This window comes from Chiroxiphia lanceolata, chromosome Z (genome assembly GCF_009829145.1).
Source record: "Chiroxiphia lanceolata isolate bChiLan1 chromosome Z, bChiLan1.pri, whole genome shotgun sequence".
In the NCBI taxonomy this organism is placed as follows: domain Eukaryota; kingdom Metazoa; phylum Chordata; class Aves; order Passeriformes; family Pipridae; genus Chiroxiphia; species Chiroxiphia lanceolata.
Window position 1 is genome coordinate 45665042 of NC_045671.1, and position 25767 is coordinate 45690808.

At 37.6% G+C, this 25767-nt stretch overlaps 1 long non-coding RNA gene across 1 annotated transcript; it reads right to left on the bottom strand.

Moving 5' to 3' along the window:
• Positions 1–4462: 4462 nt before the first annotated feature.
• LOC116781132 lies at positions 4463–21647 on the bottom strand. Its single transcript, XR_004354773.1, has 3 exons — positions 21636–21647; positions 14919–14921; positions 4463–5314 (listed from the first exon to the last, which is right to left on the bottom strand). It is a non-coding gene; the product is annotated as an uncharacterized LOC116781132 (long non-coding RNA).
• Between the last annotated feature and the right edge of the window lie 4120 nt (positions 21648–25767).

The following is a 25767-nucleotide window of genomic DNA, read 5'->3' on the forward strand; positions in this document are numbered from 1 at the left end:
TGAATTCAACACTATTTTATTAGCTATTGGAGAGGTGGCCAAAATGAGCTTTTACTGCTTGAAGATTTTAATGGGCCAAATAATAGATTTTATTTCCACCTCAGTGTGTATTCAGAACGAGGTAAAAGCAGTGAAAATTCAAAAGTTAGAAAAAGTGTGTTTGTTAGAAATTATAAACCGGACAGAAGCAGAACATTTATTTTCTGTGCTATGTAAAATCAAAGGTCATCCTGACTTTAGCATTTTGAGATGAGGCGTAGAAGAGAGGCTAGTTATTACAATAGATTAAATATCTGGGAAATAGTTCTGCACTATAGAAAAGAGGAATGACAGAATGGTTATTTCTTCTCCTAAGTTAGTTGCTCCAATTACTTTGGGGAGTTAACATGAGTAAATGTGACATTAGATTTAAGTATAGCATTCAAACCCCATTATGCAATGAAAAGAAAGCCACTGTTTTTTCTGGACTGCATTAGGAGGAGTGTAGCCATCAAGTCAAGGGAGGTGAGCCTTCTCCTCTGTTCAGTATTGCTGAGGTCCCACCTGGAGTGCTGGGTCCAGTTGTGGGCTCTCCAGTACAAGACAGGGATGGAGAGACCCCATGACCTGGGGACTGCAAAAAAGGGCACTAAGATTTTAAGGGGTTGGAGGATTTCCTATATGAGGAAAGGCTGAGAGAGTTCAGGCTGTTCAGCCTGGAGAAGAAAAGGCTCAGGGGGATCTCACCAATGTGTATAAACACCTGAAGGGAGGGCAAAAAGAGGACAGAGACAGGCTCTTTACAGTGGTGCCCAGTGACAGGACCAGAAGTGATGGGCACACATTGAAACACAGAAGGTTCCTTCTGGGCATCAGCAAGCACTTTGTCACTGTGAGGGTGATCAAGCACTGGCACAGGTTGCTCAGAGTGGTGGCAGAGTCTCAATCCTTGGAGATATTAAAAAACCATCTGGACATGGTTCTGGGCATCTGGCTCTATATAGCTCTGCTGGAGCAGCAAGGTTGGACCAGATGATCCCCAGCAGACCCTTCCAACCTTTCCATCATTCTGTACTTTTGCCAAAAATGCAGTTAATAATTTTAGGTAGCTGAGATAAAAATGTCTGTAATGTGAGCCTTAATAATGTAAGATTTTCTAGATGTTTGATCAAAGCTTCACGTTCCTTCTAACAGGTAGGAAAGTCCACTGAAAAAATCTGTAGTCCTGATCCTGGGAAATAGGCTGTTTGCACATATCTGTACTCCAAGTGATTTGTTTAATGTTCTTACCTCAGAGCTACCCAAAAAACCCCCAAAAAACAACAACAAAAAAACCCCCAAATCAACAAAAAAAACCCACAAAGAAACAAAAACCACAAAACCAAACAAACCCAAAAGAACCAACTAAACAAAAAACAAACAAAAAACAAAAACAAACTTTGTTTGGATTCTATGATTACACAAAATCACAAAAGCATCCTGCAGAACTAGGAGGAGCAAATTTTTGTGAGCTTTTGCAATATCATCCAATGGAATGTAAGTATGTAATAGATCAAAAGTCCATTTCTGCCACTTTTGCACATATTAATGTTATAAGCAGAGTGAGAAGAAACCCAGTAACAGAAATTAGACTTGGGTGTTTAGCTTTCATTTTCCAGAACATTTAGAGGCATTTTTGTACATAATTCCCAAAATGCTGAAGCTTCTATTTAGTTTATTCACTCTAACAGTTTTGATAATACTGTTTGCTTTTTAATGGTAGTTCTTTAGCCCACTTTCTATTTTGACATTTAATTTTGAATATGAACATTTTTCAAGCCACAGGTTGGGTGATTTTTCTTTTTCAGCTTGTAATACGAGATACCCTTTGTCATACAGAAAAATGATGGAAGTAATGCATGTAATTATCTTTAGAAATGAAAGAATAATTCTGATTTTTTGAAGTTAGTTATTTTTCTTATTGTCAAGAGTCCCATTTGCTGGCAGTAACAATTTTTAATATAGCTATGAAAAACCAGTTAAGCCATATATTGATTTTTTTTAATTAACTGTTTTAAAATTGAAATTATCAGTCTGCTCTATTAAGCTATAATTTCTGAATGGCAGTCAAAGAAAGTGAAGCATACCAGCAGCAAACATAGGGTCACTGACATACAGATTGATTTTCCACTTCCCAAGTAGCAGTCACCTTACTCCAAAAATAGTAGATGTACCTTTCAAGGGCAGGTTGAATTGTGTGAGAATAAAGCTCTTACTCCATGCGCTACTCACTGCTTAGTTCAGTTGCCAAAGGAACTTCATAAACAAGAAGTCTTATTCAACATGCAACGAAGCCAGAGAAAAGACTTGATCAATTCACTGGATTGTAGCACCACACGCAGATTGTTCCCAAATACTTAGCACTCCAGTATGCATTGGATTTACAGTGTCTACTTTGTCTCAGTAAGTTTTACAAAATCTAAGTAGAAAAAGGGATCAGAATGTATAAAGAACCATGAATAAAATTTTTATTACGAGGCACAGTAATTACAGTGTAGTTACTCACTGTTAAGATCAGCAACCTGATCACTACAGCCTATTGGCATGCTTCTTACCTTTAATTTTAGTTACCACACTTTGATTCTAAATGTTGTTAACACTGGAGTTATCCTCATTGATATGGTGTACAATCTACTTGTAAAAATAATGATATATACAGGTGTGGAAAAGTACTTATCACATAGTGATAATTTAGACATTTTAATTGCAGTGAGCAGATACATTCCAAGCCAGAATTAAGTGAATAAGAAATGAAAATCAGAAAAATGAAAATTCCTTTCTACAAAACTTATTTTCTTCTAGTTAACTCCTTTCAAATCTTAACTGATTTACGTTGAAAGAATGATCAAGGTTCTGAAAAATGAATTAATTCTTCCTAGAAGACTGTATTTTAGATATCTGTTGGTAGAATGAGTCTAGATATATAAACTTTGAAGACTCAAAGCAAGCATAGAAATTCCTGCTTATTTAACAAAGATTTAACAAAGATATACTGGTCAACCTATCAGGGTACAAGAAAATGCATATTAAAGGATATCACTTCTATAGATGTGGTTCAAGAATGTGCTGCTAATATACATGATTTTAAGCTCCAGGTCCTTAGTATTCTTAGAAAACTCTTCTTGGTGTTGAATCTGTATCTTGATTCTGACTTAAGCGCACTTTTTGTTTGTTTATTTTAAACCTTGAAAACCACCAATCTCCCTCTTCCAGAGCCAACAAGCCCAATTCCTTCAGTCTTTTCCCAGAAGGCATCTGTTCTACAGCTCTGATTTTTTTAGTTTCTGTAAACTTAACTCTATGGTGTAGATTGAACAAATGATTTCTCATGTTATGTTTACTGGTTTGCACATGTCTCCTCATATGACATTTGGCTGTTTTGCAATGATATGATGTTGATGACTCAAGCAGAACAACTGACTGTCAGAAACTACCAGCTATTTTCTGCAGAACTCACTACTTGGCAGTGCTGCTGATTATTTCTACCTGTTTCACACAAGCTGCTCCCTCTTTCTCTTACCTGTCAAGGTCATTCTGTGTTTTTGTCTTGTAGAAGACATACATTCCTGTTATGGTGTCACCTGAAAATGTAGCAAATCTTTTCTGCATCAGCCAAATGACTAATGGAAATACTGAGTGGCACCAGATTCATGGTCTGTAAGATTTCACTTGAAACATATCTTCACTCTCACTCTTTGAGAAGTAAATCAACTCTAATTGCAACTGAACATTACATTGCAATCCTTGTTACTCATCCATTTGTATCTTGTTGTTTTTCCTGTTATTCTCTTTTTTACGCTGCCTAAGAATTTTGAGCTCTTTTGCTATGTCATACAGGTTGCCTTCCACCCTTGTATTTTTGGCTGCCTCAAGGTTACTCATCAGAATAAAATCTTCAAGGACCTCAAACATAATTGACAACTTCTGATAAAGTTGTGCTATGTTTGTACAGTGTCTGACACACTAACAAGGCTCAAAGGTGCAAAAAATACCAATATCCTGCTATTGATGCAAAGTTTTAAGTTATGCTCCTCCCAACAGAGAATGATAGGCTGTTATTAACCCTTTTGAAAATTATCTACATAACTTCTGCTACTGGAGGTTAATCCAAAAGTTTAGGACACCTTATTTGTAGAAACCAGCTTCTAACAGAATAACTGAGGAGGACAGGTCTAACATCCATCATCACCTTTTCATTAAACATAATAATTGCAGAACTCCAGTGGGCTGGTTATTAAATCATAGTCCAAAAGATGGTTATCTGAATTTACACCTGAAGTTCTATACAGGAATTTTTTCAGAAGATAAAATCTCACAGTCAAAGGAAAATGTTGCACATTTGGCAGAATGTCACATTGATTCTGAAGGTTAAAAGAATTGTGAGTACCAGCTTTCGGTATTACATATTCCTTCACTCTTTAATCCTTCAAGGAAAGCTAATATGGAGGAATAATTGTGATAAAGCAACGCTTTTGTTTTTAACCTTTGTTACCCAATGTGAGATTACATGCCAAAATTCAGCCACTCCGTCTTCTTTTCTTGTTGCAGAAAGCAGATTGATATTCATCCTAATAAGTTTTTGTTTTATGATTACAGCATAGATATTCTATTTTTGAAACAAAACAGAGCTGAAAACCAAGGTTTTATTTAATAACTGAATTAATTTTTTTATAACGCTGTGAAGTACACTGCTGTCACAGAACTAACTCCACAGCTAAGGCTAAACAAGCATACACACAGATACTGTTTTTAATTGAAATAACATATCTCAGTGAAAATGAATTTAGAGTATAAACAAACACAATCCAGTGAGGTAATTTTCTGTGCGACTGTTTCTGTTTTCTGCACCCACATTTGTATCTGGACCATAGAAGCTTGAATAGAGGTTAGAATATGAAGAATTTTGCTTGAAAAGCAATGGTTTCAGCAATATTTTCATTTAAATTTGAGTATTACTCTATTTCTTCATGAAATGCAGTATTGGGGTATTTTATTGTATCCCTTGAGATGAATAAAGCATGTTTGGCTCAGATATAAGGAGCCTTAAGGACTTCTGCATTGGGCAGAGTCCTGCTGCCATAAGTGGTTCTACCAGGAGTCTGCAAGGGTTTGTCAGGAGTCCATGCCTTACACAGACTTGCAGAGCACCCTTCGTGGAAGCACCAACACGAGGAACCTCAGCTGATTTTGGTTCACTCCCCAGCTCCAGAGCACTTGTATTCCACCACTGATAGGATTTTCAGACTTTCTAACTTCAGGTGACAGCACTTCTCCTTTTTGAAGCAATGCACAGTTGCTGAAGAGCAAAGCATTAATGTTATGTAAAATGCTACACAGGTATGGAAAATCAAAGTGCTTTCATTGAGAACTTATGTTCTGAAAGGACAAAGGGGTAACAGAGCAGAGTATTTACCTAATGAAGTACAGAATACATTGGGTCTATTTCATGATTTATTGATACTTTGCATGGTAGAGTGTAGATTGTAAGGCTTCTGGTTATGAAAATGAGTTACATTTTTCGAATGTGGATATATAAAATTACACTTTCATTTGTGACAAGTATTTTGAAGGCCCTCAGCAGTACAAAGTATCATGCTAGGAGCTTTTCTGTCTTTCATTCTTCATGAGGCATTTACATATGGTGACAGCAAATTACTTGCTCGAGAGAGGCAAGAATTTATATGTTCTTACTGAGTTCCTATACTGTTAAGTAAAATGTGACTACAATACTTTAAATGAGGTACATGTGCATTTAAATTCCATCTGAAAATACATTTCAGGACAGTGATGGAGACAGAGAGTCAAATGCCATTTTTTATCTCAGATTCCGCCTTATGTATAAGGAGAACTCATAATCTGTGGTACTACAGTTAAGATAGAAGACTGGTTCTCATTTAAAAATGACTTTATGTAGGAATTGTTTGGGCTCTCTGATATGAGGAAGTTATAAACTGAAATTAATCTCTCAATTCCTGGGTTTGGAGCATATTAAATAAGATTTTCCTGTCTACTTCCCCTACTCCTCTCTCCCAGTACTACCCAGTAAGGACTTCTGATGCTATGCTTTTTATATCTTTGCAGGGATACCACTTTCTGAGATGTCTGGGGCCATATTCCTTTCAATACATTTAGAAATAGTTTTTGACAGCTGCCACCAGGTCACCTGCTGTGAGTCACCTGAGTGCTTTGTGATTCTGTGGGGCATCTGGGTGAGTAGTTCTGGAACAGCAGGTTTTCAAGTGAGTGTCTAGACATGGTTATTGCACTTGCAGTCCACTTTTTATGACAAACCAACATATTGCCATCTGTCTTTATAAACAGATGGGGGGGATGAATTAGCTGTGTGACATTTTAGTGTGATAGATTCTCTTCACAAATATTCTTCAAGAAGTCTGTAGCTTAGTTTAGATAAACGAGAGGAGAGCCATATGGCTCTCTTATTGAATCATCATGGCTTTTAAAAGGAAATTGTGACTTGCTAGAACACATTTGACCGAACCTTTTTGTTATTTGCAGTCACTCTAATAGATTTTCAGCAGGGTCACATCAGATTTATGGCTTTTCTATAACGGTTCTAATATATTGTTATTTATTTACAATACTTAGGGTGGTGAAAAGAGAAAGTTTCTGTGAAAAAACTGTTTTGTATTTTTATGAAAACAGTGTACTGGTGATCTTCACCAAGATGTAAGCTTTGCAAATCACTGAATTAATTAGACTGTATAATAAATACAGTGACACATGCTTAATTTTACATCTCTTTCTTTTTAGCCATAGGTCTAACTGGCTGTATTTACTCTTCTGTCAAAGCAGCACCCCAGCTTTTTCCGAGCCAAGAAAGCAAACCTTTTCTGTGTTCATAACAGGATGTAAACAGTTGTAGTTATGAGAAATAAATAATCTGGTTTTATTATAAGCAAATTAATTTGGTGGAAAACAGAAGGGGGTGGGATTTTCTTTTTTCATTTAATTCCAAAGGGTTTTTTTAGGTGTATTGTGAAAGCTGTAAGGTGGAAGGTCCTGTCTGGGCCTGACACCAGGGAACCTTTGCTGCCAGGAATAGGGGAAAGTATAAAAATAAAAATGTACCCTCTACTTCATGGTCACCCATAGTGTGCAGAGAGACCCCTCTGTGCAATGTACAGGCGGGATACATCACGAATCAATCAAGAGGGAGGGCAGTGCCCCTTCCTGAGTCCAAGAAATTACCTCTTAAGGTAAAAAACCTAGCACTCACTGAGTATGTAACAGCTTATGTAACCAAGAGAATACAAAAAGGCACTTTATACAAACGGTGGTGTGCTTCTAGGCCCATGTGGCTTAGGATTGCACCCAGCACTGCAATAAAGAACCTCTTGCTGCATTTTTCCTTGTCCTACAGGTATTTTTGCCATTTTCTCAAATTGAAAGCAAGGATTTTTCCTACAAGTTAGTAAAATAACAAAAGAAATGCATGGAGTTTCAATATTATTAGCAAACTTCTAATGTTTGTTACTTTAGTAAGCCAAGCTCTGTGCCCCCCCCTTCCTGCCCCACCTCGCAATAGCAACTTTGAAAGATGTATTTTGTCCAGTCTATCACAGTTTGTCTGAAACCTCCCTCCCCAGTTCTCACCGCACTGCAACCATCAGTTTCCATTGAGATTGAGTATCGGGTTTCCTCCCGGAATTTGAAACCTTCACGGAGTTGATTCAAACTCTTAATAGACCATGTTATCTCCTAATCTTTGCTCTACTCCCTCCTCGGATTCTGTGCTCCATGTCCTTTCTTTTCCCTCCTGAAGTATAACACAGTGCACAGACAGCGTCCTTTGCAGTTCCTGCCATCTGGAAAGAACTTCTTATGCCTCTTTGCTGAGTTTCATCAAAGGTGTCTTTACTTAGAAAAAAAAAAAAAACAACCAAAAACGAACACTTTTTATAAATACATTTATTGTTCTCTCTGTTGCCAAATGTGTGTGTTTTTCTGAGCAGCTCTTTTTGTCTGTTACCTTTGACACGATAATAGATTATTTAAAGCTGGAAAATGTCTTGCAGCATATTTTATATATATAATCTTGTAGAAAGTAGAATGGATTGTGTGCAAGTCATGTCATACGTTGCTCATTCTTATGCTTTGTGTGACATCTTGTTCTCAACTAATTAATCTTCCAATGACTGTTTTGTGAACCCTGCCTATGATTATCTGTCATTCTGGATTTTTTCTCTGTTTCTTCTCTTTGCCACTCTGTTATCTGTGTATTTAGTTGAGAATTTAATGATTGAAGGAACAAAATAACAAACTGCAAGTGTTTATACCTCTGTCAAACACTTCTAGTATTTTTAGTTGTGGGCCTGTTTTTAAAGGTCTGCAGTAAAAACTGGTTAAGATTATACTAGGCTCAATATTATGTTTTTTCTTATGATTCAATTTCTTTTACATGGATAAATTAGTTTGCTGGGCTGATATGCAAAAGATTACATATGGATGTTTATTTCCATTAGCTTTAAGCTATGCATGTTTTATATTTAAACAGGATGTGTCGGTTCAAGTTCCTCTAAATTTGAACAAGCACCAATACTTTCTAAATTTATATCTCTGAGTATTTCATATGCAAAGACCAAAAAAATACTCTAGTCCCTTTTTTTTTTAATCAATATGATTATGCAGTGGCCTCCACTACTAGCTGTCTAATCCAGTTACCCAGGAGGGTCTTGTGTTCCCTCTTATAACTCACCAAGTCAGCCATTGTCAGGATGCTTTCAGTAGTAGTTAACAAATGCTGAGTATCTTTCAGAAGACATTTTTGCATGGTGCAGGTTCAGGATGGTAGAGGACTAACAGGTCCATGTTCATATGTGAAACACTCTCTTTAGCAGTTTGAAGGGAACCTTATAAAACTCCATTAGTCCACGGTTTTGTAAGGAAGCGTGAAAAGGTGTTTAAGGATGACTGCTCTACTATAACTTTTTAGATGCCTTTGATATAGCAGTGCTCTTAAATTCACCTGATTTCCCTCTGTGTTTCAAATAGAGGAATGTTTGGGATTTTTTTCCCCATAACAGCTCAGGAACACTTAACTGAGATAATTTTAAAAGAATATTTCTGTGAGCCTAGGAACTGGAATGGAGACTGATTTCCATTAACAGCAGGCATAAGTATCATCTAACCTCCCTCTGAGCATTTTCTCCTCTGTTCCACACATGCATAACACAGTTTTCTTGGACAAACTAATTTTCAATAGATTACGCCAACAAAATTCACAAGCTGCGAGATTGATTCTTCTGTTTCAAAATTAAATACCCTCTGTAGGAAGTCTCAAATCACTAAGCCGAAGACTTTTTCAATTCTGCCCACAAAGATCTGAAAAAACATTTTTCTGGTATTATAAAAAAGCTTTCATTTATTAAAGGTTTCTATGTTCTTTGTTATTCTTTGAAATGTATTCAGTTGATAGCAAATTGTCACATGTTTTATGCAGTAAATTGTAATTATTTGCAGGTAAGGAGCTATTCTGAGTTATTCACTTTGGACTAGTTTACAATTCAATCACAATTTTCTATGCACTCAGAGCAGATGTGAGCTGAGAAGGATAGGACATGCAGTATGGGAAGCTTTACGGAAGAGAATCGTGTGCAAAAAGACAGCAAACTTCTCTGTGCTGTTAACAATGAGTGAGATAGGCTCAGAGCCGAGATCACCCCTTTGGAACACTGGCTGCAATTCACCTATTGAGTGCAATTGTTTTAAAGGAAGAGTTGAGGTAGTTTCAACTAAAGGAATGTCGTCTGAGTCATGACTGGCAAGGACAGTGGTTAGTGCTATATGTACCATTAGCTCGTTTGATTTTTATTAAGAAAGCACCATTCTGTGTGATGATTGGTGTAAAATGCTTACAGCTTAGGTGACTTATTTTATATTTGCTTTGTAGGAGGCACTGCTCTGGATTGAAAATCCCCAGGTAATTCAGTTGCATTTTTAATAGAGGACCGTGTTATATTATTCAAGAATAACACTAATTAATGAAGTTTGTCTTACCTTCTTACTGCCAAGCAATTAACTGCTGATGTCTTTGTGTTCTGTTGATATTCATAATGGCAGGTGGATAAAGAGGAGTAAAAAACTGTTATACAAATGCTGCTCAGAAAGAAAATTCACACACATAAAGGGTTTTCCTAAACCCTACATAACTGTCCTGGAAATCCATGTTGAACCTCTGCTGACCACAATACTGTTGGGGTTGTGTATCACCTTCCCTGCAGAGTTCTTTGGAATGCCCATTCTAACAGAGTGTCTCTGTTGCTGGCAAGAGTACAAGTCCAGAGAGAGAAAACATGCATATGTATATATGTGTGAGTGAGGAACATCAGGTTTATACATGCGAATTTTCCTACAGAATTCCAGTATGTATCAGTTCATTGGAAAGGGGTGTTGTGTTTCACAGTATAATAAATTCTTAGGTTTAGCTATGTATGAAATAAGTTATTAACTGTGTATTTAGGTAATGGAAACCATAAAGGTCAGGCCCAGGAGTTATTACCATCTTTAAAAGCGGCTTCTTTTTTGTAAGAAGGAGGGTTAAGTTCTTTCCTGGGATAAAAGAATAATAAATGAGCACAGGGACAGTTTTTCATCTAAATGACCCTGAAGACTGTGCATATTACAAAGAAATACGCATTTCCTGGCCTTCTCTGCAAGTACAGCTCAAAGTTGTAAGTCTTGGGAAAAACCAGCTAAGAATCTCTGAAATACCTGCCAGTTTCATATGAGGGGAAAAGAAAACTCTGACCCAACCAAGTGAGAATTATTTACCTTTCTGCTAACACATTTTGGGAACATTGCAAACATATTGTCTTGGTATTACAGTTTATGCTAATATCATCTTGAGGACAGCTGAGAATGCATGATTCCATTTCATGAGCTCACCATGCTTTCTTCAGTACTTCCTAGGGATATTTACAGGCAAGTCCTTATTTAGCTACCATTACAGACTACGGATACTAAAGTAGGAGATGGAGAAGTATTTCCATGTACCTGTATTAGCTGGTAACACTACCTGGCATGTATTAGTACGATTATGAGAGGCATGTAATAGTAATAATTACAAGCAGATGCTAACCTAGAGGATTTTTAAACACCCTAGCTGTACAGCTTTCTTTGAGAAATTTTCCCAGGCCTTACTATATTAGGTCCTCAACAGGTAACACATAACATAATCCTTAACGCCTAATAGAAATCTATCAGAAACCTAAAATAGTTATTTCTTATCATGTCCGCCATAGAGCAGGGAGAACAATTTCTTCTGGGCTTCTTCTTGTTTTTTATCTCTGATAATTCTTTCCACTTTTCATGAAACATTTTCCAATTGGCTCAATTTTTCTTGAAGTGCAGTTGTCTGAATCTGACACACACTCTAACCAGGCTTTACCAGCACTGAGTAAAGAACAAGAATAATTTCATGCCCTTTCACAACAAAAGAAAGACAGAACGAAGTCTCATATCTTATTTTACAGGTGAGGGAGCAGAGGCTCACAGAGATCAGCGATGTGATCCGAGAAGGGCACAAAGGAAGTTTTGTGAAAATCAGGAAATTCTTGCAAGCTCTTGAGTCCCAGTTAAATGCTTAAATCACAGATCATTCATTTTCTCAAAGATTAATGAGTAAATGAAAGCTAAAAAATGCTATAGAAGTAAGTGTTTAAAAAGGAAATTCTTAATACTAAAATTAAGTTGACTAGAAGACGAGTCCCATTTGTGGTAATCTTTGTCAGCTCAAAATTTGTATTTATTATTTGGTGGATTAAAAAAAATATTTTCTGAGCTTCTTTATGAAAATGAAATCCTACAAGAGAGCACTCTAAGACTGTCACACTTTATAGTTTGATGGTTAGGATTCTAACCTAAGATGTCAGGCTTAACTCCCTGCCTCAAGGTTTTTTACTCTGGAAAATTTCAAATTAAGCAGAGCAAGGATTTGACCTCAGGTCTACCATGTCACAGGCCAGTAACAAAAAATTGTCCTCAAAAACTTTTAACATGAACTTCTTCATTTCAGTACAAGGAAACTGCATATTTGCAAAAATTCATGTAACAATCATCTAAAATTTGAACAGAAACTAGCAGTATGTTAAGGAAAAGGATGAGATCTGGATGGATAGAATCCACGGAGTTACAAGGATCAATCTAAGAAAATAAGGGATAAAAAGTCCAACTATCCATCTTTTATGGAGGTAAGCAGTCCTTATTGTTCATATGCATTTCCTCTACTGGTGCATCACGTTACAGAGAAGTCGAGGGAATACTGCAACTCTGGGTATTTATGGTCCTTCCCCCACCACCCACCCCCCACATGGAAAGCAACAAAACACAGACTAACAATGTTAAAAAGTCATCTCTCTCTCTTAAAAGATGTCTTTTAAGGGAGACTACACTGCCCAGCTGGGCAACTTGTGCCACACTCACAGTGAAAATCTTTTGATGGTGTTCAGATAGAGCTTCCTCTGCCTGTACAGTTCATGACTATTGTGTCTTGTCCTGTCACTGGGCGCCACTGAAAAGAACATGGAGCCATCTCCTCTACACTCCCCTTCAGGTATTTTCACACATTGATGAGGTCCCCTGTGAGCCTTCTCGTCTCCAGGCTGAACAATCCCAGCTCTCTCAGCTTGTCTTTATGGTAGAGATGCTCCATTCCTTAATTGCTTTGGGGCTTTTGCTCTCTTTAAACTAGGAAACCAAGGGCTGGACACAGCACTTGTATGATCCTAATGAGGGAATTTCAAACACTTTCTGTTACAGAAGGTTGAACTCAGGTAAAATATAGAAATGGAACAACATTCAGAATTTCTGTATCACCACACTTCTCAGACCAAACAAGTTTTTTCCTCTTCATGTGGGGTACAAATAATTACTGTTTGCCTTCGTCCACTTGAATTAACTGTTTTGATTCATTTAGGTGAGTAAATTGGGAATCTGATTAGGTGTAGAGGAGGAAAAACTTCTGTAAATGTCTCTATGACAACACTTGCATTTAACTTAATGGAGATATATTTGGATATCTATCGCAGCATGGTAATAATCAAACAGAAAAAAAACAATAGAGCAATAAAAAACAATAGAGTGATAACTGAAAGCTACAGGCAGATAGCTTTCTCCCTTTTTTTCCACAAAATAAAATTTGAAAAAAAATAGGAAGTATTGCTAGAACTTATATACTTAAATTTATTTTTATAAATGTACTTAAATGAATGTGCTTTTGAATGAAATGAAGAGAGATACGTTAAGGAAAATAAACTTTTCAAAGAAATACCAATGAGAAGATAGATTTTGTCTTAGATGCAGTACCCATTCTATTACCTAGGAAATTAGATAAGCATGTCTGATGCGTTTAACCAAGAGGGAAAAAGGACAGAGAGCTTCAGCATGCAGTATAAAAGAAAGAATTTCTCTTTTGTTTGACAATTGTTCATAAAACTTGTCCTCAGACCATCCAGCTCATTTTCTGACAGCCTGTAACTATAAAAGGAGACTGAGTATCTTAAAAGAATAAGGAAGCAGAAGATAGATCCTCAATATCTCCTTCTCTCCTAGAGCAGTCACTGGCTTAAGGACCTTTGAGTAGGCAACCAGATGATGATGTTTAGTGAGCTTTCCTCTATAAATTTGTCTATCTATTTTTGAATCCATTTACCCTCTATTGCCTCCCCAACACTCCACAGAACTTATTCCATAATTTGCTTTAAGTGATAAAGTATTTCCACTGAGTGTTTTAAACTTCTGATTGATTGGTGACCCTCAGCTCTGTATTATATAAATAGTGAATGATCACTTCTTATTCACACTTCTCAAATTATTCAAGATTTTATAGACCCTCCCTTATATATCTTGTTTCCCTACCTAGGTTGAAGTGTCTTAGCCAACATGTCCCCTATACAAATCTGTTCCACGTGATCTGTTTTTCCCTCTTTTCTCTCTTTTCTTTTCTTTCTTTCTTTCTTCTTTTCTTTTCTTTTCTTTTCTTTTCTTTTCTTTTCTTTTCTTTTCTTTTTCTTTTTCTTTTTTTTCTTTTCTTTTTTTCTTTTTTTTTCTTTTCTTGCTTTTTTCTTTTCTTTTCTTTTCTTTTCTTTTCTTTTTTTCTTTCTTTTCTTTTCTTTTCTTTCTTTCTTTTCTTTTCTTTTCTTTTCTTTTCTTTTTCTTTTCTTTTTTTCTTTTCTTTCTTTTCTTTCTTTTCTTTTCTTTTCTTCTTTTCTTTTCTCTTTTTTAATACTCTGTAGTTTTATCATAATTTTCTGATTTTGAAACAAGGGTTACCAAAGTGACACTAAATATTCAGCATGTAGGTACATTGTATATTTCTTGTAGCATAAAGTCGTAGAATCATGGAATGGTTTGGGTTGGAAGGACCGTAAAGATCATCTAGTTCCAACTGTCCCGCCATGTACAGGGACATCTTCCACCACACCAGGCTGCTCAGAGCTAAATCCAACCTGCCTTGAACAACTGTAGGGATGGAGCATCCACAACCTCTCTGGGCAGCCTGTGCGAGTCCCTCACCACGCTCACAGTAAATAATTTCTTCCCAATATCTGATCTAAATCTGTTCTCTTCATTTGTGAAGCCATTCCCCTTGTCCTGTCACATCCTCTTGCAAAAGTCCCTCTCTCTTTTCTTGGGCTCCCTTCTGCTACTGGAAGGCCACGATTAGGTCACCCCACAGCCTTTCCTCTCCAGGCTGAGCAATTCCAATTCTCTCAGCCTTCCTTGTAGGAGAGGTACTCCATCCTTCTAATCAATTCAGTGACTCTCCTTTGGACTCGATCCAACAGGTCCCCATCCTTCCTGTGCTAGGACCCCAGAGTGGATGCAGCACAGCAGGTGGGTCTCACACAGAGCAGAGCAGAGGGCAGAATCCCATCCCTCACCTTCTGCCCACACTGTTTTGGATGCAGCCCAGAACACACTGGCTTTCTGGGCTGCAAGTGCACGTTGATGGTTCATGTCCAGCCTCTCACCCACCACTTCCCCCAAGTCTTCTCAGCAGCAGGGCTCTCTTGGTCTGTTCATCCCCCAGCCCGTGTTGATACCGGGGGTTGCCCCAACCCAGGTGCAGCTCCTTGCACTTGGTCTTGTTAAACCTCATGATATTCCCATGGGCCCAGTTCTCAAGCTTGTCCATAGTAATGCTTTCCACTTTTTCTCTGTTTCTTTCTTAATATTTGATTCTTGGCTGCTGCTTGGCAATGAGCAGAACATTTCCAGAGAAATGTCCCCAGAGACAGAAAATTCTTTCCCAGAATGGCAGAGCTAATTTAGGAGGAGCAAGAGAAGCTGCAAATGCCAAGGGCTAGTTCAACACTGGTGAATGATGGTCTTTCATGATAGTATATCCTGGAATGATGAGAACTAAGGACTGTGCTTGATGCATAATCAAGAACTATTTCACATGCATTCAGCACCTAGAAGATGGTACTTGAGGATGCACAGTACCACTAAGCTGTAAGGAGCACTGCGCAGCCTATGCATGCCCCCTGGCCCCTACACACCTGCGGAAGCAACCACAGAGTCATTCTGCTGCACAAGCAGGATCTGTCATCTAAATCTGGGTTTATGCCCAATGCTGGTAGCAGGAACAAAAGCTGAAGCTGGTCTCTTACTCTTCCTGCAGCTTTTTAGACTGTAAAACAGTTATTGTTCTCAGATATATGTAAAACAGTTATTGTTCAGATATATGTTAAGCCTACAATCATGCTATAGGCAAAGCTATATGACTTCACTTGCTTCCTAAAGATGAGTAACAAACACTTCTATTCATTTAATTCAGACCTAGAATTAACAGCTGCTTCTCTCACCAAAATGTGTCTGCATGCAGTAGATTGAACTCATCCCAATGGAAAACAGAGGTCCAAAAAGAGGGGAAAGGTGGAGAAAATAGTGGATCAATTCATATTACAGAAAAGCTAGATCTCTAAACGATGACACAGTAGTGATTTGCAGTCCCAGCTCTACTTCCTTGCAGTGTGACATCTTGGGAAAGGAGTATTACTCTGCTATGCCTAAAAGGCAATGTAAATATAGGAGTAATTTTTAAGAAAACAAGTCAGGGGAGCCACTGACTGCTGCTTTTAGAATTCTGACTTTTAATGTTTTAGAAAAAAGGTAGATTAGCGTTGGCACAAATATAAACAACGGTGGATTAGTGGAAAGACCATCTTGGGCTATGCTATCAAAAGAGAACTAGACTGTCCAGCCCGCCTACAGATCAGGGCAGGGCAACAGTAAGTATTGCACTTGCTGACCTGTACTGCAGATTAATGCCTGTTTTGTTTCATGTGTCTGTCTGGTGTATATTTAGGAGGGCAATTTTCCCTCCAGGCTTTGTCCTGAAAGTTTTTTTTTCATGTCCTTAAATATTAGTAAATTCCATTCTCATAAAAATGCAGGTAGATTCTAAACCACAGAAGTCACTGATACTAGATTGAAAAAGAAGGCAAAACCTGTGGGTTTTACTGTCAATAGAGTAATATCATTTGGAATTCAGAAAAACTCTATATTCAGAGCAACACCACAGGCGTTCCTGAACTTTGCTTCAGTTTTGAAAGATTGTATGAATTGTTCCTCTCTTTATGATATATGCCAAGTGTAAAAAGTGTACTATTTTTCTTTTGTTTGAGAATGCAATGAAACTGTTTCTGAGAACAGGTGAGTTTTCAAGACCCCGCCAGTAAGTCTTGTGCAGTGTTTTTAGACACACAGGAAGGAACTGGGTTTGTTTATCACCTCCCCTTTCTTTCAGACTTGCAGAAAGTTCTCTGTACGGGAAAGAAGTGTTTCAAGTACAACAGGAGGAATGTACATGCACATGCCCAGCAGAATCTTATACTGTCCTACTCTGTCCCATGGGAGACTTCATTCCTAGATACCCTATATTACTAATTTGGTCAGTAGACTGTAATGGAAAGAAGCTCTTTGACATTGTCTGGGATGTTTTATTAAGATGCTGATTCCTATAATATTTGCCAGCTATTCATCCTCAACAGAATTTTGTATAAAGTTAGGATCTAAGAATTTGATCCCACAGTGCAAATGACGATAACATTGTCATTAAGGTATTTGAGCCAGGCTTGTATAGAGAAGAGAGAGTGTCTGTTTTTCTCCCATCTCTACCTGTATTGGTGCCAAAAGATTTTTCTCTTGGGTGTTTTTCACATAGCAAAATGCTTCCTGAAAGCTGGATACAGCTCCTATAGGGATCTTAGATTCATCACATACCTTTAAGTTTACCTTAATGGAAAGCTATTTTTTTTCTGATCTGGTTCATAGTCCATTCACTATAAGACCTTGACACATTCTGTAGTTTTGATACTTCTGCCCCTGGATTATTCTCTGTTCCTCTCCTGGTTCTGAATCATTAGTGGTGCTGAAATAACTAGCTAGAGGCAGCTCATAGGCAGTATGAGTAGAAGAAGAACAAGCATTCCACCACTTTCTGAAGGATAGAGAAACCATTTTTTTGTGTGTGCGAGATAAGCACTTCTTAAGGCTTATAAAAAGTAATTTTTAAACCTACCATGACAGATTTTTTCATATCCTGAAATGTACAAGTCTTAAAAACAGTCAGTATATAGACAGAATGAATGCATTCAGTTCATTAAGAGATCTGATTGAAGCTATTCTCAAGGATGGTAAAATGCTTTGGAGTCATGTTGGGTTCTGTGTGACTGGCTCCCAAGGCTATCTTTCAAGGATATTGTGACTGCTGTGGAAAGCCAATGGAACCATAGATGCACCTCCGCTTTGATGGCCTGTGGATTTCCGACAACCCAAAACCCTTAGGCTACCTAGGAGGCACATCTCTTTCTGTGAAGGCAATAATGCTCACCATTGTAATTTCTTTCTCCATAGGCTAATATATTGAATCCAATGTCTGGCACTAGTGAAATTCAAAATACACATGCAAGCAAACAGTGAAATATATTTGTGTTATTCATATATATGGTAAGAATATTTTTTCCTTTCCTTTTTCGGTGCTTGACTTAGGGCACTGTCTGCATCCCCCAGGTTCCCAAACCTGTGCTCAGCATGGAGGTTTGTAATATTTTAATGTCTCTTTTCCTCTCAGCCTCTGAAAATGTGCTTGCACATCAGACAGCTCAGAAAAGTGGATTCAGTTTCTATAGTCAGCAAAATTAATCCCTGACTGAAAGACAGTATTTCCAAAGCTGGAAATGAGTAGGAACTGCAAAGGAATTAACCAATTAGTCAAATGAAGTAGATGTTAAGCTCAGTTAACAGAGAATTCTAGCTTTCTCCGATTAATGTAAAGAGAGAATCCTTTTTCAAAGAAACTCCAGGCTTCAGTCTTGTCTGGCTGTTTCCTTCTCCAGTCTGCCTTCTAGTTCTGGGGGTTTATTTTGTTTCGTTTGGTTTTTGGTTTTTTTTGGTTGGTTGGTTGGTTGACTGTTTTGGTTTTTTTTGTTTGGGCGAGTGGGGTTTTGTTTGTTGTTTGTTTTAAAGTAAATTATTGACAGAAATAACATTCACCAATGGCAAGGAAATGGGAAGCATGAGAGAAATCTATAAAGGAAAGGAAATCAAAAATCAGGTCCTTCTCCCTATCATCTACATCAACTGTCTTTTAAAATTCTTTCTTACCAGTAAGACTGCATTGGCAAATTCTTGTTCCTCTGTAGGTTCTCAGAATAGTAGCTGAAGAAAAAATGACACACAGAAGTACATGCTTTCTGTGAGCTTAAAACAATGTTTAGTTCTATCGCACTATTCAAAGCTCTTAGTCACATGCTCAATGCAGAAGTTGTGATGTCATCAACATTCAGTCACCCCCTTAGAGGAAATTTAGAGTAAGATCATTGGATCCAATTTTTCCCCCTTGAACTGCTGTGCATTGTATGAAACAACCCTCTCTCACATTCAGCTTTTCCTTGCAGAAAGCATTGCTAAGGATTAAGAAATATGTTACTTGCAAGAAGGGTCTCAGAGGAATGGACCACAGAGATCCAGGGCAGCACAAAGATCATTGTATATTTATCACATAGCAATTGTATTTCTGAGTATCACACTTGATTTTTGCAGCAGACACGCCTGAAATGTAAACATGTGACCAAATCACTTACCCCGTAAACTTTTTTTGTTGGTAGAAAATATCTGGCAGAAAATTTCAAACCACAATGGTAAGTAAGCACTTTTTATTGTTCAGCTGCTGCATGCAGATGCAATTTTTATGGTGAAGTATTGGGCTTGATGCAACATTTACTGCTTTTTTTTTCACCACCAGTTCTCAGAAGGAGAGACTAAGGTAGCAGTGCAAATGAAGTCCCAAAGGGGATGCGCAGCGTGCTGGTTGCACGTACCGGAAACACAGAAGGAGTGCTGCAACGAATATTCCGTTGAGGAAGGAAATGAAATCAGCAATGTTGCAATGGATAGGGCAGTGTCCTATCCATTTCCTTACTGAAATAACAATTCTTTGCAGACACAAAACGTGACTTTTATTTAAGCATACCACAAATTTTCAGTATTTCAAGAAATAGCACTAGAGTTCTCTCCTTATAATACTGTTCTTGTAAATGCATGTTCTGCTGGCCCACGAGGTTTGCTCTGACACTACCGTGGGTCCACAGACCATATGTCCTATGGATTCATATCAATCTTTTGCACAGTTGACTAGGACTTCGGGAATTAATGACCTCAGTTGTCCCTTCTATTCCTCTGCTCAGAAGCCGCTGCTTCTACAGATGTACAGTCTCTGTTGTACGTATACAAGCAGTCTCTAGTCCTCTGGGATACATTAATTGTCTTTGATCTGGGTTATGCCTTTCCTAAGACATGCGTCTTCTTGCAGGTGCAAGTCTCAGGTAAGCATGCCTGTGAGTTGTTGATATAATGGTAGAAACTGCTTTAAAAGTCTAACCTGTGCCAAAGTTCACTGAGCTACAATATAGAGTCAGGCCGCTGCCTGCATGGTTTGCACTGTATCCCTCAAACTCTGAGATCATGTCAAAATAACTGCTATAGATAGGGGTTTAGCAAAAAGCCTCAAAACATTGGATAGCTATGAAATACAAGGAAAAAAAAAAGAATGGAGGCAGAAAGAAATAGAAAAGAAGTAAGTATTCCTATTTAAAAATAAAAGGAAAACAGCAGAACTTAAGCACCAAGACTTTCATCTGGCATATCTGTCATCCAGACTAAATTATGGGCCTAATGTATGAAATAAAAATAGAGAATTGCCACATGCACACAGTCACATAATAAGCAAATGTTAATTGATGTGCTTTGTTTGTGATAGCTCCTGCAAGATTTACAATGAGCAAGGCTTTTCTGTAGGGCAATTCCACAGCATATGCTAGCATGTCTAGGGAAGAGTCATCATGTCTAAGTGCTTTCTACCATCTGCTATGAAAATGGAGATATTGAAAGATTTTCTCTCTTTACCCAGGGCATTTATGTATGTAACTGTGATCTCAGTCCTGTCTCTTTTGACCCGTGAAGCTAAATGTTACATTCTTTATGCTTTTGTGGAGTTCTCTACTGTGAGTCTTCCACACAGAAAATATATATAAATACATGAACTGATACACAATAATACGCATGTACATGCAACGCATACATAGAAAATATGCTGTGTACTTTCCTATGTGTTAAAGGAGAAATAATTTCTGATTAGGTCACCTTCCAGTTCTTTGGTCTGTGTGTTCACATTCACATTGTGCAGTTCAAGGACAGTAATTATCTTTTTTACTGATATGGATTCATCAATTACCTCTGCTTTTAGCCTGCCTGTCTCCCCTCTCAACCCTTGAAAACAGACACTTCAGTTCTCACTTGCCTCTGTCCTGTAGTATTTGTGGTCTAAAATGGAATCTTGAATCCAGGTCTTGATTCAAGGTTCTCAGAGCTGCTTCTTGCTATCTCTGACAACGATGGCACATCCATTAAAAGAGGATGATGGAAATCAGTGGTAGTCTGGGCATTCCTGTTCCTCAAGAGATCTGTAGCAGTAATGGAATGACTGCTGGTGGATAAGCAAATTATATACTGTCCTAATGTAAGAGTTTCAAGGTTCAGATCTAAGATAATAATAAAAAAAGGATAGGACTGCTGCCAGATTTCCTTCTGATCTAATTTACATCTATTTTGACCATTGTAAAATGCTTTAAGAAGACTGGCTAGGGTCTCAACTCAAAAACAGTGTGTCATGGAAATTTTCACAGAGACCCAAACTCAGACAAGGAGAAGCTCGGTATGCTAACCCTAAACCAAACATAAGGGGATTTCTCAGCATGTTGAATGCTTTAAGAGGAACTATTTTCTTGTCATGTAGAAATTATCTTTGTGGAAATGTTGCATTTGGGCTCAAAGAAGTCAGCATGATACTTACCTCTTCGTTTAGTCTCAACGTAGGATTTAGGCGTTGCAGTGCTGAAGCCTGAAGCTCTTATTTCATCCAGCCCCAAATGGAATACAAAATTCACAGTTGGGCTTCCAGGACCCTCCACAGTGGACAAACAGCACAACTGTAAAGACCAATCTATGCATTAGAAAGGAAGCTTTCATTATTTCTTTGATTGGGTCTAAAGTGAGGTGAGGGGTACAAACTCATCTCTCTCAAGCTTAGGAACTTGACCCTGTGCTACACCTACCTGAGCTGGAGTTTTACAGTGGGTATAAGCCGATCTCTTTATGTGCCTACCATGGAAGCTGGTAATGCTCTCAACCTTTGATTTAATTACCTCATGCTTGAAGTAGCCAGCTGAAATAAGAGACCAATCCTTTTCAACTAGAAACAGCAAACCCACATCTTCTATCAGTAATTATGGTATTGATAATTCCTGCCTTAGGTGCGTAAGTCCTTTCACAAATTTATCTCAGGTCCCCTATGTGAAGGTAAAGAAATAAAAGGGAGGGCACTTATGGTAATAACAGATTTCCAATTAATTGCAGAGAGTAAGCTCTTGTGTGTTTGGTTTGTGTCCAGAGTCATCTTGTTAAATGCAGGAAGAACTCTAAAAATATTAAAAATAGAAAAGTAAACATTTAACTGTACTTCTCACCTTGACTGCATAAGAAAAGGAGCACATAAATGCACATACACAAACTCTTCTTTCTAAAAAACAGATGAGAACTTAAATGCAAATTCTCTACACAGAAGGAATTATTTACAGCTGATATAAATGCTGGGAAAAAAAGGAATATAACAGAAGTCCTGACACTGCTGTAATGATACAGTGATGCTAGGAGAAACCTTTCCTGAAAGAAAGTAAAATGTTTGATACCTGAAGAAAATTGTAGAAATAAGTTGTGCGTTCATTAACTTTCTTAATTGAGTTGATGTACATGCAAAACAATATTAATAAACCCATCACAAAAATAAATAGGTCTGAATGATGCTAAGTATGATTGACATGCAAACATACAGAAGCATGCTTCCATCTACTTATCATTTCAAGGATTGATAGGTAAATAAAATTAATTCTGACTGACTGGTAATGGCCTACATAAAGATTTATAATATTCAGTAAATAGTTTGTCATTGCTATTTGAAAGTAAAATTGACAGGATACGACATTCTATTTACTTCCAAGAAAGAGCAATTATATTACGTACAGAAAAAGTGACTGATTATAACATTACATGACATTTTGAAGCTAACAGCTTGAATTACTATTTCTAAATTATGGCCAAGAAAAATATGCCTTATGGGCATCTCACTTGATGTTTTAAACTTAGAGAGAAACATAATTAAAAAATAGGCAAGGACATCCTCACTAACTTGACATGAACAAGAAGGGAAACATGATGCTAGAGGGCTTGCTTTTTGTTATGAAAAAGTACACTTGAATAAATGGGAAGAGAAAAGATCCTTCTCTCTCTCTCTGAAACACAGAGAGAGTTTGTAATTTGTCTCCTTTATGAAGCCACCATGTTCCTGAAATGAGGCATGATTTAAGTCCTCTGGAGATAGGACATGCCACATGTGTTACAAATTTTTGCATGTTGTTTGCTTATATAAATTCAGCATTACCAGTTATGCATGTGATCAGTCAGTATGGGCCAATCATGTACTCAAAAGATCTGTTTTACCCAGTTGTGCACAAAATGGCCTGTTTTCATTGTCCCTCGACCGGATAAGCCTAACTGCTTACACACACCATTACCAACCAGCAAGTGAACCTTAAAGTCTTTAAATATCCTTGCCAGAGACTAGGCACTCAGAGTACCTTACAGAGACCTTTTCAGATTAGAGAAAGATAACATTTAGTGTCTTCATTTAGAAGCAGTGTTCCTAATTATGAGACGACATCCAAAAGCACAGCACTGTAAATTATTATGTTCTTGAGGTAATATTTATATGTGGTGCTATTGATAAATAAGAATGCATTTTTAACCATATTGACAGAAACACATTGCGTTGACAGAGAAGCCAGCTATGGAAAGCTGGAAAAAACCCTATATGATTTATTTATAGCATTCTGTAGATGGATTGTGGCCCAGATTGTTTTTGTCATGATCTCATTTCAAGCAGCTTATTACGATACATCTGACTTCAGGGATGTTTTTTCTTTCTTTCTTTCTTTTTGCTTTTTGTTCACCCAGTGAGGCAGTTCAAATTCAAAACCCCTACTACATGGACTGGAGATTTTTCAGTATGCCCTCCAGCTTATATACCACCCACTGCTCCCAGAATGCCTGGACAGACACACCACACAATGCAGCAGAGCAGAGGGGTAGAAGCTGCACACTTCTGTCTGAAAAGGTGTTCTTCCTACCCATCCATACACTGTGCTCTCCTTGTGTTCGCAAGGACGTATAGAGATCATCTCATGGTGGTGACATACCTTTAAAACCACTATAAAGTACCTTGATCCTGTGAATTCACAGCCTGAAAATGTTCAGGAAAATATGTTCATCAGAAAATTAATGTCTGAATCATAGCAAATCTTTCTGATGAAACACTTACATGCTTTGTATTTAGACAGTCTTGGCTCTGTGTTTTCTCTGTCCGGTGCGCAATCAAGTTAAGAGTAAGCTTTTAAATAAGGAAATGTCTTTCTTGAGATTAAAGTGCATTCTGAATATAATTTGAATCAGGTGCTCCAGGAGTTTTTATCCTAGGAGGATAACCAGCAATAAAAATAAAATGATATCATTTGATACTGTACAACATGTTTAAATAAAGATTTTATAGGCCAAGTATGTAGTCCTTCCACATACAAAGGTAACTTCAAGGATTCCAGCAATATTAGCATTTAATCCCAGAAGGACCAGTAATAATGCTGACATTTCAGAGACAAAATAAAAAAGTTCTGTACCCAAAATATTAGTCATATTATTTTCCCAGAGTGAATACAAGTGAGTTACAATCTCATGTGCATGACCAAAATCTCTGGTGCTACTTTGTTATGCAAAAACATTTTAGAATTGACCACAAAAATGTCAGAAAAACCTTTCGCATCCAAAAAAACTTTCTCCTTCTCAATACAATCAGAGCTCGGTCACAAAGACGATATGTGCACATTCTGTGTTGGCAAAGTATAAAATTACTGGGTCTCTGTGAATAACACCATGATTATACAAACTTGAGGATACATGCATAAAATATATCAAGGTTGAAAATACAGCTAACACATGATTCTGTATGGCTGTTTTGTTCATAAAGGGGAAAGATTGTTCACAAAAGTCGTAATGATTTTAGTGAAAATGCAATTTTCAGTCATGAGGATTAGACTGCATATGTTTTATTCACTTTCCTCTGTCGCAATGATTTCTTGTGTCTTGCAGCGTTCAAGATACACCAATTAGTTCATATTTCTAGTCTCTTGAAGATGAAAGGCATTAAGAAATTAATAGTATAGTTAAGAAATCACTTTAATTTTGTAGATGTTCTCTCACTCTCAATTTAAATAGGGGCCGTGATGTGCCCACTGCTCCTTCTCCTTTTCATCTTTTGATAGCCAATACCAAATATGACTTCTTGACCTGAAACAATAGCTATTCAAACGACTTCTCATCAAACTAGCATAGTAAAAGTCACACTACAGTATGAATAGAGATTTTTCTTTCCTTAGGTGCAACTAATCCTAAAATCTGAAACGTTTTCAGGGATGGTAAAATACTGTGTGAAGAGATAGCAACATATAAATATATTAAAGTTTTTGACAATAGATAAGACTGCATTTTTCCTTCATGTGCAACAAAACCATGATTTGTCATATTGGGTATGAGGCATGAGTAGAGTCTGTTGCATAAATAAGGGGAATGGAACCCAGAAACTCTTCCATACTCTCTGGAACACGCTGCCTTGAGATCCAAAAATTAATGGCTTCTAACCATAGGAACAACCTGTGTTCTGGAAGAACACAGATTCAGCAGCTTGCTAACCTGGCAAGCAAGTGTTTTCGTAAGACAGATTCTCAGACCCAGATGAAATTAGCATGAGTCAATGAACAGATGTGAATTTCAAATTCAGAAACATTCCACATATGTCTAATCATGGGTAATTGAAATTAGGACTGCAAGCCATAGCTTTCATCGCTCTCCATTTCTCAGTAATTTAATTAGACTGGAACTACCAGTCATCACAGCTGAACTCCAGCCTTATTTTGTCTAGATCTGACAGCCAAAGCCCCTAGAAGTGTTTGCAGCATCTAAGGATCACTTTAACACATCAGCAGTCAAAGTGCCTCCCTTTCTCCTGACATACTCTGACACAACACCTGCAGCTGAAACTCTAGTACTTGGACAGCCACATGG